The 17,281-nt window shown below is 46.1% G+C and overlaps 1 long non-coding RNA gene across 1 annotated transcript; it reads left to right on the top strand.

Moving 5' to 3' along the window:
* Positions 1-246: 246 nt before the first annotated feature.
* On the top strand, positions 247-4,189 carry LOC145428608 (uncharacterized). Its single transcript, XR_013908907.1, has 2 exons — positions 247-1,667; positions 2,172-4,189. It is a non-coding gene; the product is annotated as an uncharacterized LOC145428608 (long non-coding RNA).
* The last annotated feature ends 13,092 nt before the right edge of the window (positions 4,190-17,281 follow it).

Here is a 17,281-nt window from a genome sequence, read left to right as displayed (position 1 = left end):
CTACTCTAACCTCTACATCTCTTTCATTTTCTGCTCATACACATAAGGCATGCACTATTCCCCAGTTTAACTCCTGAATACTACTTTGGGATTATATTGACTGGCATCAAATCTTCCCTTTCATATATTCCAAATACCTTCTTAATGTTAAAGGCATGTTTGCCTTATGATTGGAGGGCTAGGAGTTCAAATCCACCAAACGGTAGCTGCCCACTGCTTCAATGAGTGAATGGGTTAAATGTAGAGGATAAAGTATGTAGCTTTACCATTAAAATTTATCTCCACACTCTCCTGACCTCTAAGATTATTTAACCCTTCAATTAAACTTTTAAGGCTGATGTATTTTTGAAAGCTACTATTATCTTGGAGCAGAGACACAAAAGGTACATATTAGTTTGTGTCAGTTGGACTGATTTGATTCAGACTTAGCTTAGGTGAAGAAGTGACAGTATACTGGAGCTAAAAAACACACTGTAACATTCCAGAATCATAATTTGCCATATAATAAGAAAAAAAATATTGTTGTGGATATCTTAAATGTACCTAAATGTAATTAGTCAAGAAATAGTTTTAGTATTTAGGTCCTATTCCCTGGCAGGGATAGCTCAGTAGGTAGAGTGGTGGCCCCATGATCGGCAGGTCGGGGGTTCGATTCCCCTGGTACCCTGAGGTACCCCTGAGCAAGGTACCGTCCCTACACACTGCCCACTGCTTCACTGAGTGAATGGGTTAAATGCAGAGAGGGATTTTCCCCACGGGGACCAATAAAGTACACTTTCTTTTTCTATTCAAATAACAACAAAGTTTTCTGGTTCTGTATAATTATACTTTAGAGGGGGTTAGGGTAAGCCTTTCACCCGCCGTCAGTCTTTACATTGACCAAAGCTAACACAAATGGTATTCCACCTGTGCTAAAAAATTAAGTCAGTGTTTCTTGAGTAACGACAGTGGCCACTTGAGGTCAGCTCCAAAAGCATGTTAAAGCACCCAACTTAATAGCAATAACATTTCTCTGGTAACAACTGTGCAAAAGTTATTTATTTATTTTAAAATTCAACTTCCATTTCTATAGTTTATTTATTTATTTTTATCTTTACACTCAGTTTAATTTATAGGCATTCCAGCATATGAAACTATAGTCAATAGCTGTCAGCTAGGCCTCACTTCCTCTTATTCAACTTTTTGAACTAAACCTTTCTACTGTGACTATACTGAAGGTGCCTTGTGAAAACATTTAATTTAATTATTTGACTTGTATGGTTTGCTATGTGGTACTGAAGCCGTATGTGCTTCAGTTTATTAAGCTGTATGGTTTGTGGTTTAAGGACTAGTGATGGGTCGGTTGCGAACGAAATGGCTCTTAGAGCTGGATCTTTGAAGTGAACGATGCGAGCCGGCTCCTTTTTGGGAGTCGTGGTTTTTTTTTTCTTTCTCCTGCCATCTCTTTCACTTTTTTTCGCTTCACGCTCCAAGTAACGTATTTGCGCTGAGCAGAGACCAAACAGAGCCTTGCGTTTGCGCCCCTCCCCCCTCTGCTCAGCGCTGAGCTGAGGGGGCTGGGCGGTAGTTACACTCGCAACAGTAGTAGCACACAACAAGAGCAGCAGGGAGAGGGAAAAAAGAGAGCCGGGAGCAACAACAAGAGACAACATCGTGACATTGGAAAGGTACAGTAAAGAAAATGAGTGACACCAAGAAAAGAAGCAAAGTCTGGAACCATTTCAATCTTATTGACAAAACAAAGGCAGAGCGTAGAGTCTACAAGAAAAGGATATCATATAGAGCCGGCTCCACAAACAACATGCACAGGCACCTAAGAACTGTCCACCCATCAGTGCAATGGGAAGATAAAACGCGGTCAGCTGAGTGTGATATTGATATTTCTAAAAAAAAATTAATTAAGGGAAAGGTATTTCCAAACTAATTAAAGATCTGGGTGTTCTCCCCCCCCCCCCCCCCCTTTTCCCTCATATTTTAAGTTATATTCTATTGTGTTGTGGTTTGCAGTGTTTTGTGTTGTTTCACTTTAAATTTGTTTAAAAGGAAAAAGCTGAAAATTTAAATAGTTAAAAGTTGAAATGTATGAAATGTAAATAGTTGTTTTTTGTATTTTATAATTTATTTATTACATTTTATGTGGAGTGAATAAATACTGTACTCTCGTACATCAGGAACTGCGTTGACAATGTCACCGTCAACAGAAGGGTCAGGGTGTTTCCAAATCAAAAACCCTGGATGAATAGCGAAGTGCAATCCCTCCTAAAAAGCCGCAACACTGCCTTCAAGTCAGGGGACAGGGCTGCGTATAGGCGGCCAGGGCAGACCTGAGTAGAGGCATCAGGAAAGCTAAGGCTGCCTATAGGAGGAGGACTGAAGATCACTTTGCTGATAACGACCCCAGAAAAATGTGGCAGGGATCAATCACATTACCAACTACAGAAGCAATAACCAGGCCAGATGCCTCGCTGGCTGAGGATCTAAACCGTTTCTTCGCCCGCTTTGAGACGACCAGGCCCTCAGCTGTCACACCACTTCCACCTGCCCCCAGCACTGGCACACTAACAATTAGGGAGCATCAAGTGAGGTGTGTTCTAAGGTCAGTGAATCCCAGGAAGGCAGCAGGTCCTGATGGAATACATGGAAAGGTTCTCAGAGCATGTGCTGACGAACTGACTGGAGTCTTCACTAAAATCTTCAACCTTTCCTTGTCATCAAACACCGTCCCGCCCTGCCTCAAAACCTCCACCATCATCCCCATCGCCAAGAAGACAGCTGTGGTCATCCCAAATGACTACAGGCCTGTTGCACTTACACCTGTAGTGATGAAGTGCTTTGAGAGACTGGTCTGTCAGCACATCAGGGCCGCTCTGCCTCCCACTCTGGACCCCCACCAATTTGCCTACAGGACAAATCGATCCACCGAGGACGCTATCACCATAGCGCTCCACACTGCGCTGAGTCACCTGGAGCACCGAGGAAGCTATGTGAGAATGCTCTTTCTGGACTTTAGCTCAGCATTCAATCATATCGTCCCGGGATCCTGGTCCAGAAACTGTCTCACCTGGGACTCTCCACCCCCATCTGCCTCTGGATCAAGGACTTCCTGACAAATAGACCACAGTCTGTCAGACTCGGCCCCCACCTGTCCAACACCATCACACTCAGGACCGGGTCTCCACAAGGATGTGTTTTGAGTCCCCTCCTGTTTACGGTCTACACATCCGACTGCTCCCCTACCCATCTCTCAAACACCATCATAAAGTTCGCGGATGACACCACAGTGGTTGGACTCATCTCAAGGGGGGATGAGTCGGACTACAGAGATGAGGTCAACAGACTGACTGAGTGGTGTTCAGTTAACAACCTCCAACTGAACACCACGAAAACGAAAGAACTTATCTTGGACTTCAGGAAGTGCAGAGCAGACCCGGCCCCACTTTACATTCACGGGAACTGTGTGGAGAGGGTACACTCCATGGGGTTTCTGGGCATGCAGATCTCTGATGACCTCTCCTGGACTGCAAATACCACAGCGGTGGTAAAAAAGGCCCAGCAGCGTCTCGACTTTTTGAGAGTGCTCAGGAGGAACAACCTGGAGGAGAGGCTGCTGGGGACATTTTACAGAGCCACCATAGAGAGCATCCTAACGTACGGCATAACAACATGGTATGCAGGGTGCTCAGCTGCGGACAGGAAAGTACTGCAGAGGGTCATCAACACAGCCCAGAAGATCACTGGCTGCTCTCTGCCCAGCCTGGAGGTCACTGCAAACTCCCGGTACCTCAGCAGAGCTGACAATATCATCAAGGACTACTCTCACCCCAGCAATCAACTGTTTGAACTATTACCGTCAGGCCGACGGTACAGGTCACATAAAACCAGGACAAACAGATTCAGGGATAGCTTCTTTCCCAGAGCTTTCACCGTAGTAAATAAGCACAAAAACAATTGAACCTGCTTAGCTATACCATACCGTCACTGCCATTATATTATGCTGCTATTCATACTGTCATTATATTAATGCTGCTATCCTGTATATATCGTACTTACTATTGTTTGAGTAGTTACGATTGTTTTATTGTACCTTTTATATTTTACATTTATATTTATTATTGAATCTTGCACCAAGGCAGTGGCACTCCAATTTCGTTGTACTCTGTACAATGACAATAAAGGCTATTCTATTCTATTCTTTTTCCGCTTCACTACGCACGCGAGCCTTGTGCTTTGCGCTGGGAAGAGGAGGGAGCAGCGGTAGTTACACTCTCAGTAGCACAGGAACAGAGCCGGAAGGAAAGAGAGAGAAAGAGAGCCAGGGACAACAACGTCACATTAGAAAGGTATAGTAATCATCCACAACTATTTTCAGTTGCAGTTGATAAAGGATTCAGAAAGTTTAGTCATGCAGGCCTGTAGCGACTTCCACAGTCGCTAGAGGCCGGGGATGAAGCCTGCCTATTTGCCTGACGCGCTGTCAACTTTACGCAATAATGCGAGAGGTGGAATTGTTTGCTTGTTTAATTAAAGTGCTTTGCGATTTTTACAGAGTAGTATCATCGGCTCCTGATTCAAACTCTTACAACATCACAGGCTCTAATATAACGAAGTGAACATGTAGTGCAGCGGTCAACAAAAACTACGGCTACCCAGCCCTCCTCTCTGTCAAAATCAAAACCAGTGAATGACAGACTGACAACGCCCATTTATGTCACCGCTAGCACCCACGTGACTCCCATAACAACCAAACAAATAAAAACCCAGTGATCATCAAAATTCAATACATTCAATTATGGCTCCTACAAGGCCTATATGACAGAGAATATGCATCTTCTGTCATGGTTCTGGGTCTGTTGGACCCAGCAATTGAGTTTATGATGTTTTGGTTTACTTTGGCATCATGGATTATTCTTTATGTTTCTCTGGTACTTTGTGTTTCAGTTATCTTGGTGTTTTGGATTGTTTTCTCATTCTCTTGTTGTGATGATGATGTTTATTATTAGAGTTTCATGTTTCTGTTTATCCATGTTTTAGGAATTGTGGTTTCATGTATTATTTTCTGTTCGTGCCTTTTAGTAGTGTTTCCTGTTTTATTGTGAAAGCCGTTGTCTTAGGTTAGTGTGTTCAGCTTTGTTCCCCCCTGTCTCGTTAGCCCTGATCTCTCCCAGCTGTGTCTCCCTCCTGTTGACCATTCCCTCATTACTACCCTGTGTATATAAGCCCTGTGTTTTCCCATACTCGGTGTCGCGTTGTACCCTCAGATTATGCCTGTGTGTTCCTGGTCTCCGGTTTCAGTGGTCACTTCACGTTTGGTTTTCATGTCAGCAATAAAGCTGAGGTTTTGAGTTTCACGTTTGTGTCTGAGTCCTGCGTTTGGATCCTCCTCTCCGCCTGCCCACACACATATTTTAAGTTATATTTAATTTTGTTGTGGTTTACAGTGTTTTGTGTTGTTTCACTTCAAATTTGTTTAAAAGGAAAAAGCTGAAAATTTAAATAGTTAAAAGTTGAAATGTGAATAGTTAGTTTTTGTATTACATGATTTATTACATTTTATGTGGAGTGAATAAATAAAAGTATATTTACGGTGGCCCCTAGAGACAAAGCACGTACAAACTCCAAAACACGTATGAACTCCAAAACACGTACAAACTCCGGAGCATGTACAAAACACAACAGAAGTGCTCCAGAATGCTAGGCGCAGTGTTGAGCTTTTGTTACCTAGTGGCTACACAAGCAAGGAAGTACCAATGACCGGATTTGGTGTGTGGTAGTAACAGGTAAATGAACTTTTTAAAAAAATTTTTTAGAATATATATGAGTGCCTGTGTATAAATATACAAACAATAAACATATGCTTTCAATTGTGTAATTTAAGTGATCTAGGTAACTCTGTTTTGAAAGTTCAGTTAACGCTAGAAATGTGTTTTGGACTTTGTACATGCTTTGGAATTTGTACGCGCTTTTTGGAGTTTATGCGTGCTTTGTGTCTAGGTGCCACCACATATATTTATATATAAACATATAGAAATAAAACCACTTTTTTTTTTACATTAGTAATTCCTTCTGTGCATATATTTTATATACAATAATATAAAATTATATTATTGTTAATAATACATGAATTAAAACAACAAAACAACTTGAAGAGCCGGTTGGAAGCTGAAAGAGCCGGCTTTTTTTAGTGAGCTGAGCCGAAAGAGCCGGTTCTCTAAAAAGAGACGGAAATCCCATCACTATGGCACACATCTAACGCGTACATGACTACATACTGCAGGTCTGCTATAACACAGGTGATGTAAACAGCATTACAAAATGTTTAGATGGTGGTTATCTTATCCCCATCACTGTTAAATTACTTAATATCACTGCTGCATATGTTTAAGGTAAAGCTTATTTGAAAAACTTTGTATTTTGTTAAATGTCCAGCATCATATTCTATAATATTTAAAAAAAAATAGATGGCAGTCGGCAGTATATCGTTCAACCTCCTATTTTATCCAAAGATCCATTCTGAGTACAGATAACATAAAGAATATGCTATAGTTGCAGAGCTCACTATCCTCACGTCACAGAAAACAGTGTGGGAATAGAATAGAATGGAACAGAACAGAATAGAGGGCAGCATCGTGGTACGGTGGTTAGCACTGTTGCCGCACAGCAAGAAGGTCCTGAGTTCAATTCCACCATCAGGCCGGGGTCTTTCTGTGTGGAGTTTGCATGTTCTCCCTGTGTTTGCATGGGTTCCCTCTGGGTACTCTGGCTTCCTCCCACCATACACAGAGGGTGTACCCTGCCTCTTGCCCTATGATAGCTGGGATAGGCTCCAGCGCCCCCCGTGACCCTGAAAAGGATAAGCAGAAGCGAATGGATGGAATAGAATTGAATACCCTTTATTGTCATTGTACATGTACAGCAAAATCATGGTGCTTCACGCCAGTTGTGCAGGAATTAAATATACAGTGGGGCAAAAAAGTATTTAGTCAGCCACCGATTGTGCAAGTTCCCCCACCTAAAATGATGACAGAGGTCAGTAATTTGCACCAGAGGTACACTTCAACTGTGAGAGACAGAATGTGGAAAAAAAATCCATGAATCCACATGGTAGGATTTGTAAAGAATTTATTCATAAATCAGGGTGGAAAATAAGTATTTGGTCAATAACAAAAATACAACTCAATACTTTGTAACATAACCTTTGTTGGCAATAACAGAGGTCAAACGTTTACTATAGGTCTCTACCAGGTTTGCACACACAGTAGCTGGTATTTTGGCCCATTCCTCCATGCAGATCTTCTCGAGAGCAGTGATGTTTTGGGGCTGTCGCCGAGCAACACGGACTTTCAACTCCCGCCACAGATTTTCTATGGGGTTGAGGTCTGGAGACTGGCTAGGCCACTCCAGGACTTTCAAATGCTTCTTACGGAGCCACTCCTTTGTTGCCCGGGCGGTGTGTTTTGGATCATTGTCATGTTGGAAGACCCAGCCTCGTTTCATCTTCAAAGTTCTCACTGATGGAAGGAGGTTTTGGCTCAAAATCTCACAATACATGGCTCCATTCATTCTGTCCTTAACACGGATCAGTCGTCCTGTCCCCTTGGCAGAAAAACAGCCCCATAGCATGATGTTTCCACCGCCATGCTTCACAGTAGGTATGGTGTTCTTGGGATGCAACTCAGTATTCTTCTTCCTCCAAACACGACGAGTTGAGTTTATACCAAAAAGTTCTACTTTGGTTTCATCTGACCACATGACATTCTCCCAATCCTCTGCTGTATCATCCATGTGCTCTCTGGCAAACTTCAGACGGGCCTGGACATGCACTGGCTTCAGCAGCGGAACACGTCTGGCACTGCGGGATTTGATTCCCTGCCGTTGTAGTGTGTTACTGATGGTGACCTTTGTTACTTTGGTCCCAGCTCTCTGCAGGTCATTCACCAGGTCCCCCCGTGTGGTTCTGGGATCTTTGCTCACCGTTCTCATGATCATTTTGACCCCACGGGATGAGATCTTGCGTGGAGCCCCAGATCGAGGGAGATTATCAGTGGTCTTGTATGTCTTCCATTTTCTGATGATTGCTCCCACAGTTGATTTTTTCACACCAAGCTGCTTGCTTATTGTAGATTCACTCTTCCCAGTCTGGTACAGGTCTACAATACTTTTCCTGGTGTCCTTCGAAAGCTCTTTGGTCTTGGCCATGGCGGAGTTTGGAGTCTGACTGTTTAAGGCTGTGGACAGGTGTCTTTTATACAGATGATGAGTTCAAACAGGTGCCATTCATACAGGTAACGAGTGGGGGACAGAAAAGCTTCTTACAGAAGATGTTACAGGTCTGTGAGAGCCAGAGATTTTCCTTGTTTGAGGTGACCAAATATTTATTTTCCACCCTAATTTACGAATAAATTCTTTACAAATCCTACCATGTGGATTCATGGATTTTTTTTTCACATTCTGTCTCTCACAGTTGAAGTGTACCTCTGGTGCAAATTACTGACCTCTGTCATCATTTTAAGTGGGGGAACTTGCACAATCGGTGGTTGACTAAATACTTTTTTGCCCCACTGTATATATATATATATATATAAAAATAGTAAAGACATCAAGAATAACAGAAGAGATACAGAAGAATGATAACCGATGCAAGAATATTTACTAAACACATGTTGGTAAAATCAGTACAGTCAGTTCCAGCATTCTTCAAAAGTCAGCTAGGATTCTCAAATTGATACCATAGGTCTGTTTGCTATGAGGCTAAGGTGAAAAACTGGCAGTTGCCAGTATTTTTATACTTACAAGCAAGTATCTCAAATAAGAAAAGCTTCAAATACAAACAAAGTTCTGGGTATTAGCAGTGTCACCCGTAACCAATGAAAGGAGTCAATTTCACATGTATTGCAAATAAACTGACTCAAAGTGCTGTCAAAACCATAACATCTTCCAAGGCCGTGGTATGGAACTGATGCGAGTGTGTCCTCATCTCCCAAGTCCAAGTTGTTGACTACAAACCTATGCATACAAAAATCTATTGGAAATGTGAACATCAGTGTTACGGCCCTGGCCATATTTTGAATCAAGGTGTCTGGATATTGTTCTATATGTGTGTTCTGTGCCTTTAAGTGTCTCTGCGGGTCCTATTTCTGATTGGAGAGCTGGCAGCTGCTGATTGGTTCCCATCATCAAGTGCCCCCTTTAAATACCCTATCTCTAGCAGTTGTTCCCTAGCAGCAACTGACAGCAGCAGCAGATTTGTCCTTGGCTTCCAAACCCTCACTGACAAATTTTCGTGTGAGCCTTCAGAGAACTTTTACATTTAGTATACAGTGCTATAGATACTCTTTTCTTCTTTTAAATAAGCACTGAAGCAAAAGGGGGGAAACTGCCTTATCGTTTTCTGCACTTTTTCCCTCGGTTATCAAATTAGGGAGTTAAGGATTGCACTTGTCTTTTGTTTGGTTATTGTTTCACGCAGGGCTTAGGTATCACCTTTCTTATTGGAATAGTCCCGCCTAGGGACCCCAAAGCGCTTTACACACCCAGTCATCCACCCATTCACATACTAGTGGAGGCAAGCTACAGTTGTAGCCACAGCTGCCCTGGGGCAGACTGACAGAAGCGAGACCGCCATATCGCGCCATCGGCCCTTCTGGCCAACACCAGTAGGTGAAGTGTCTTGCCCAAGGACACAACAACCGAGACTGTCCGAGCCGGGGCTCGAAACGGCAACCTTCCGATTACAAGGCAAACTCCCAACTCTTGAGCCACGATCGCCCTGATGGCCGAGCAGCTGATGGATAAGAATGTAGGAGCATTTTCTGAGACCAAGGAGCCAGCGATTGAGTGGATCCCTCATGAAAGGAAAACCATGTAGGTGAACTTAAACCAAAATCAAGCCTTTTATTGTGGCTGATGAATACAAAAGAAGCAAACAAGAATAAGGGCAGCACAAGAGCAATAACTAAACAGAAACCTAAACTGGGAATAAACTATGATAAGGCTATGACTTAGAATACAACAGACCGGGCATGGAAACACGGAGGGTGGGAACACAGACGACGCGACACAGACTGCATGAAACACCGAGACTAAATACACATGAAGGATGATCAGGGGAAGTGGCCACACATGGGAGGACAGCTGACACACATGAACCTAACGACAGGACAGGAGAGGTGAAACTAAATACACTGACATTGAATACAGACTTTCAAAGTAAAACAGGAAACATGGAGATTAGACATGACATGAACTAAACATAACCACGCAGACATGACTCATGACAGGTAGACGCACGAATCAGGGAGACGGAGTACAGGGGAAGATGACAGAAGCGACAGCATGAACTTGACAACACAAGACACACAGACATAAACACATGAAGGGCAAGGGAGGCTTAATACAAGGGTCATATAATTACAAATGAGCTGGAATAACTTAACGAACCTAAACAAACAATAAACATCAAAATAGGCTAAACACAAAACACTGGGTCGCACGACCCAGGACCATGACACCACCCCCCCTCCAAGGGCTGGCTCCAGACAGCCCCAAACAAAAAAACAGACCACCGAGCCCGGACGGGCGGCGGGGGACCAGGACGGAGGGCCCAGAACAGGAAACAAAAAACAGCCGACAGAAAACACTGGAGCACCTGACAATAGTCCAAACATAGTTCAGGAGTTCAGGGGGCCGACCCGGTGGTCGAGGGCACCACAGGTCACGGTTTAGCAGTACAGGCGGCCGACCCGGAGGTTGGCAACTCAACAGGCCACGCCATCTCCCATCAGGAGGCCGTCCATGCGGGAGGCAGTGGCGGTGCAGTTCAGGAGGCCGCCCCCGATGGCAATGATGTCCAGCTGACGGCCCGGAAAGTGGCCGGCGATTCCGAGGGGCAGAACGTGGCTTGGGCGGCGGCAACACAGCTGCAGCACCAGGCGAGGCCGACACAGAAGCAGAGGCTGAAGCTAGACCAGGCGAGGGCGAAGCCGAGACAGAAGCTGGACCAGGCGACGGCGAAGCAGGAGCGGAGGCAGAAGCGGGGCCAGGCGACGGCGAAGCAGGAGCCGAGGCTGAGGCTGGACCGGGGGAGGGCGAAGCAGGAGCTGAGGCTGGACCAGGCGACGGCGAAGCAGGAGCTGAGGCAGAGGCTGGACCAGGCGACGGCGAAGCAGGGGCTGAGGCCGAAGCTGGACCAGGCGAAGCACAGGCTGAAGCCGGACCAGGCGAAGCAGAAGCAGAAGCCGAGGCTGGACCAGGCGGAGCAGAAGCAGATGGTGGCTGGATGGGCTCCTCGGGCCCTCCAGCTGACGTGGAATGAGGCCGGAGTGGTTCTCCTGAACCACCAGCAGACGAGGAAGGCTGCTGGACGGGCTCCTCGTGCCCTCCAGTTGACGTGGCATGAGGCCGGACGGGCTCCTCGGGCCCTCCAGCTGACATGGCATGAAGTGGCGTGGATGCTGCAGGGTGCCTGATAGGCGCACCCGGGCATCCAGCAGCAGGCGCCTGCAGAGCGACAACCGCTCCCACCCGAGTGCCTAGGCTGGGTGTGGAGCTCAGCTGTGTGCTGACTGGCATAACCTTGGGAACCAACCTGGGTGTAGGAACAAACCGGACGGCAACCATTCCCACCTGAGGTGTAGATGCAGGTGCAGGATATGGCTGACCTACGGCTGCCCTGACCCTGGTGGTGGGAACTAGCTCAGGTGCTGGCTGGGTGACCACTGCCTCTATCTGGAGATCAGACGCAGGTGAGAGGTCAGGGAACGCCACAGCCACCCTGGGAGTGAGCACAAAGTTCCGGACATTGACTTTGGCAGGTGTAAGCAGAGGAGCAACGACAGACAAAAACCTTAAAGTCTCTAAGTCCTTGACACAGTCCAGCTTGTCCTTAGTTGCCCTTCTTGGGGAGCTAAACACACCTTCTGTCTTGGAGCACGATTCAAACAACATTTCAGACCTGAAATAAGTTGGCTCAGTGACATAAGCGATGGTTATATTGTCCCAGGAAGCATGATTCTTAAGGCCAAGACTTGAGTCATGAACCCACATAAAACAACCAGGATTATGTGCAGATGATTTTAACACAATAATTTGGCAGTCACATGGGAAATAACTACGCTTATTGGGATCTAAGCCCCCCGTTGGCGAGACTGAGTTAAGGAGGGGTTCAGCCACACACACTAATTGGCTGTAGAAGGCTAGTGAGTGGAATGCGCATGGACTTGACTTTGCACAGAAAACATAGTGGACTGGCTCTGAGCAATCCGGCTGAATCGTCTTTAGATCGGCCAGTTCATTAACTGCCGTCAAAAGGTCCTGGCCCAGGGGTGCAGTTAAAGGGCTAGCTGGTTTGTAATGACTAGCATGGCGCTCGCCCCCGACAGTCTTGGAAACACAAAATTCAGCCTTGTCATTGGATAAAGCGGGAGCATAACTTAAACAGTCCTTCAGTTTTGTATTAGCGGAAGTTGCAATGTCATCCACGGACATAGGGAACCCTGGCAGACCCATAATAATCGTCCCGTGTCGATGGACTGGTGTAGAAAAGCAGTCGCTGATGTCGGGCTCCAAAGCACTCACTCTGGTCAAACCATCAGCAGGGTGAGCAACATGGGGACCGATCAGCACAGGATCATAACAGACATTTTCATGAGCAACACTGGACATTTCTTCTCTCGCTGGCCTAGTTATACAAACAGAACATTTGTTATTTGACTTGGGAACAAGGAAAACAGACTCGGAAAGGGGGGTGCTAGCCAAAGGCAATACAGTCTTACTACTGGTCAGATCAGAAGCTTTCTCACTTAATTTGTAGTTAACGGACAGCAGGGGCTGAGACACGGTCTTAAATAAGGCCCCAGATGCCGTAGCGGTCTTAAAAGAAGCCCTCTCAGCGGAAGATGGATGTTCTGGGTGTGCAGAATCATTAGCACATTCTGTTTCACTAATGCCCCCCTCAGCCTGCTCATACATAATACCAGGGTTTAACAGTACATCACTTGGTTTAATTCCCAGGACTGGACAGTCTATGGCCGGTTTGGCAGTGTCGGTTTCACAGTTTGGTGCTGGCAGTGTGTCTTCCCCAAGAATAGCGTGCCCAACATCAGAAATTTTAGCTTTTTTGTCAAAACACAACGTGGGCACAAGATTAACACCCTCGACATTAGCAGTCAGAGGCATGGAAAAGGCAGCTTCTTCACTGGCCCCCGAGAAAACAGACCGCGATGAGGTGCATGGGGGGGTGACGGAGTTAACATTACAGGTAAATTGAGTCTCCATCTCCGAGACCTTAATTGTCTTTCCAAGCCGCTCGCCCTCATTACATCCAGGGCGTTTCAGTGGCAGCAGAACATTATCACTGACCTCTGAGTGCTGTGTAGAGCGACGCCGACGCCGCTTCCTCCTGGGAGCGGCCGCGAGCGCAGCAGCGTTAACTGTCGGGATTGGGTCCTCTTCCCCTGCCCACATCCTCGCCAGAAAAGCGGCCGGAGACGAGAAGTCCTCGCGAGGGGGTGAAGGCGAGCGGCCGGCCCGAAGCAGGGCGACAGGTGGGAGCTCCTCCTCGGGAATGAGCCAAGGCTTCCAACGGAGCTCCTCCTCCCGATAAGCCCGTAACACCTGCTGATGCTCATCGTCCCCAAAATCTATGGCCTCCAAAAGAAGGGACCAACACATAAGTCTCTGATTTGAGTTTTGCATCTGGGAGAGAAATACCAATGGGTTATGGTCAGTGAACACTTGAACAGGGATAGAGCTGGATCCGATATACACCTCGAAATGCTGTAGGGCTAACAACAAGGCAAGGGCTTCTTTTTCAATAGTACTGTAGTTCATCTGATGTTTGTTGAATTTTTTTGAGAAGTAACAAATTGGGCGATCCACGCCGCAATGGTCCTCCTGCATAAGGACAGCTCCTGCACCAGCCGCACTAGCGTCAACCTCGAGCTTGAAAGGGGACATGAAATTTGGTGCCGTAAGAACAGGGGAACTGCACAGTAATGCTTTCGCAGACTCGAAAGCAGTCTGACAAACAGGCGTCCACACAAAAGGCTTCACCGGACTGATCAAATCGGTGAGAGGAACGACAACAGTGGCAAAGTTCTTACAAAAACCTCTGTAATAACCACACATTCCTAGAAATCGGCGCAGCGCCCTTCTCGTTTGTGGGACTGGAAACTCAACGATCGCCTGTATTTTCGCGGTCACCGGCAGTATCTGTCCCTGACCCACCTGTTTTCCCAGATATGTGATGGTGGCTCTGCCAAATTCACATTTGGCTAGGTTTAGCGTAAGCGAGGCTTTCTGAAAACGGCTGAAAACGAGGGAGAGTGTTTGTAAGTGGTCAGACCAGGTGGATGAGTAAATGACAACATCATCCAAGTAGGCATCGCAGTTATTCACGCCTGCCAGTACTTTGGCCATAAGGCGCTGGAAAGTAGCGGGTGCATTACGCAACCCAAACGGCATAACCGTGTACTGGAGAAAATGATCTAGCGTGACAAAAGCAGATATTTCAGAGGCTCTGGGAGTTAAAGGTACTTGCCAGTAACCTTTTAACAGATCAAGTTTGGTTACAAAAGATGCCGATCCCACTCTATCAATACAATCCTCCATTCTAGGAAGAGGAAATGAATCAGGTTTGGTAACAGCGTTAACTTTCCTGTAATCATTACAAAACCGAAGAGTGTTGTCAGGTTTTGGTACTAGCACACACGGTGAACTCCATGCGCTGGCGCTCGGAAAGGCTAAACAGTGTTCTAAGAGATAGTCAACTTCCTTCTGCATTATCGCTCTTTTCACTGGGTTCACTCGGTAAGCATGCTGCTTAATCGGTTTATGTCCTTCCACGTCAATGTCGTGGCACAGGACAGCAGTTTGACGAGGGTGATCAGAAAAAAGTGATAAATTGTTCTCTATCAGATCAGTGATGTCAGCCCGAGTGGGTTCAGATAGGTGGGCTAAATATGTGTCTAAATCATTTAAGATCTCCGAATTTTTCAATCGGCCGCTACCCAGCGCTTCACTTTTCTGGAGTAGCCCGTCATCAGAGGGTTCATAAGAGAAACAACACTAGCGGCGCACACTGGAGACGGCGCACCCGAAGGACTCCTCGAGTGATACGATTTTAACATATTAATATGACAAACCCTAGACTTTCTCCGGCGGTCTGGGGTCTGAATCACATAATTGCTATCACTGAGTTTCTGTTCCACCACATATGGGCCAGCGAACTGAGCTAATAAACTGGACCCTACCACAGGCAGCAACACCAACACTTTCTCTCCTGGCTGAAAACTTCTACGAACAGCCTTTTTATCATAACGAGCTTTCATTTTTGCCTGCGTATGTGACAGATTTTCTCGAGCTAACTGACATGCAAGGTGAAGCTTTTCCCGAAGTCCGCTAACATAATCCAGAACATTATGCTGGGTTTCAGAAGTTTCTGACAACCACTTCTCCTTCAGAAGGCGGAGGGAACCGCGGACCACATGTCCAAACACCAGATCCATCGGACTGAATCCCAAGGATTCCTGAGTGGTTTCTCTGACGGCAAACAACAATAACGGCAGACCCTCATCCCATTCTCTATCCGACTCTACGCAGAACTTGCGCAGCATAGCTTTGAGGGTTTGATGGAATCTCTCCAGAGCACCTTGACTTTCTGGGTGTTATGGACTGGATTTTACATGTTTTATGTGCAACTCCTCCACAACCTGTGCAAACACTTTTGAGGTGAAATTCGTTCCTTGGTCTGTTTGAATAACCTTTGGAAGCCCGAAAGTAGAGAAAAACTTACGTTTGTGCTTTTATCACCGGTTTTGCTTTCAGCGTGCGTAGTGGAATTGCCTCCGGGAACCTTGTTGCTGAACACATTATTGTAAGTATGTATTGGTGTCCGGATTTAGTTTTTGGCAGGGGACCCACAAAATCCAATATTACTTTTTCAAACGGCTCACCTATTACTGGAATAGGATGTAACAGAGCAGGTGGGATGGGTCTGTTAGGTTTCCCCGCCATCTGACATGTGCTACAGGTACGGCAATATGCCACCACATCAGCTTTCAACCCTGGCCAAAAGAAGTTGCGCAACACCCGATGATAAGTTTTGTTCACCCCAAGATGTCCAGCCATGCTGGCATCATGCGCTAAGCTAAGCACCTGCCCTCGATGTGGCTTCGGCACCACCACCTGCGTAGCACCAGGCAAACCACACCGGTCAGGGGACCACCTCCTCATAAGAACTCCATCTTGCACAAAATAAGAAGTGGGAGATTCACTTCCTGCACTCTTAGCTGCAGATAGAAAACAGGGAGCCAGTGATGAGTCATTCTGCTGAGCGGTTGTCAATGCATCCCTATTCAATTTCTCATCCAGCTCTGGCATCAGTTTTGTTACATCATTTCCGCTTCCTATTCTGCCACTCTCACGGCTGGGAGATTTTCTTTCGTCTAACGTCGCCCTAAACATGTCAGCAACATCCACAACATCATCAAATTTGCGCGATTGCGCACGAGTAATAGCACAAACAGGAAACACGCTTGATAAAGGGGTGGCAGCATCAGTAACAGAAGGAACAGGCATTTCCACCACTTCAGGCGGTGGAAAAACTGTTCCACCAGCCAAGTCATTTCCCAGAATAAATGAAACCCCTTTAATAGGCAACTGGGAACTCACCGCAACTTTAACATGCCCCGGTTTCACGGGCGAATGCAAATGCACCTTGTGTAACGGCGCCCGAAGAACGCTCATCTTAATTCCCCAAACCAACACATCTGAATCACAAGCAGTTTTATCTGACAATGGCAGTACACTATCCAACATAAACGACTGATGCGCACCTGTGTCCCGAAGAATAGTAACAGGCACTTTATCCCTCTCTTCTCCCGTCACAGAAACAAAGCCTTTCGTGATAAATGGTTCAAAACGTGGCTCTATTTCCACATCCGCATGGTGCAAATCACGGGTGAGAGTGGAATGCGATTTAGGCAAAGGGACAACTTTGATGAGACCTACGCCTGCTGGATTTTTAGAGCCTTTGCGCTGCTCTTTCCTCCGGAGTGCAGGACAGCCAGCGATCAGATGTCCGGGTTCGCGACAATAAAAACAGTCGCGATTAACACCATCCTCCTGTCTATCTTTCAGTCCTATCTTTGGGGACTTTATTTTCCTTTCCTGTCCCACCCTGATATTCTGTGAGACAGCGGCCGAAAATATAGTTTTGTGGGTGAGAGTAAACTCATCAGCCATCACTGCCGCTTTAGCAAGTGAGGTCACCTTTTGCTCATTC

The sequence above is a fragment of the Astatotilapia calliptera genome, chromosome 4 (assembly GCF_964374335.1).
Source record: "Astatotilapia calliptera chromosome 4, fAstCal68.1, whole genome shotgun sequence".
Taxonomy (NCBI): Eukaryota; Metazoa; Chordata; class Actinopteri; order Cichliformes; family Cichlidae; genus Astatotilapia; species Astatotilapia calliptera.
This window is presented reverse-complemented; position numbering and strand designations above follow the sequence as displayed.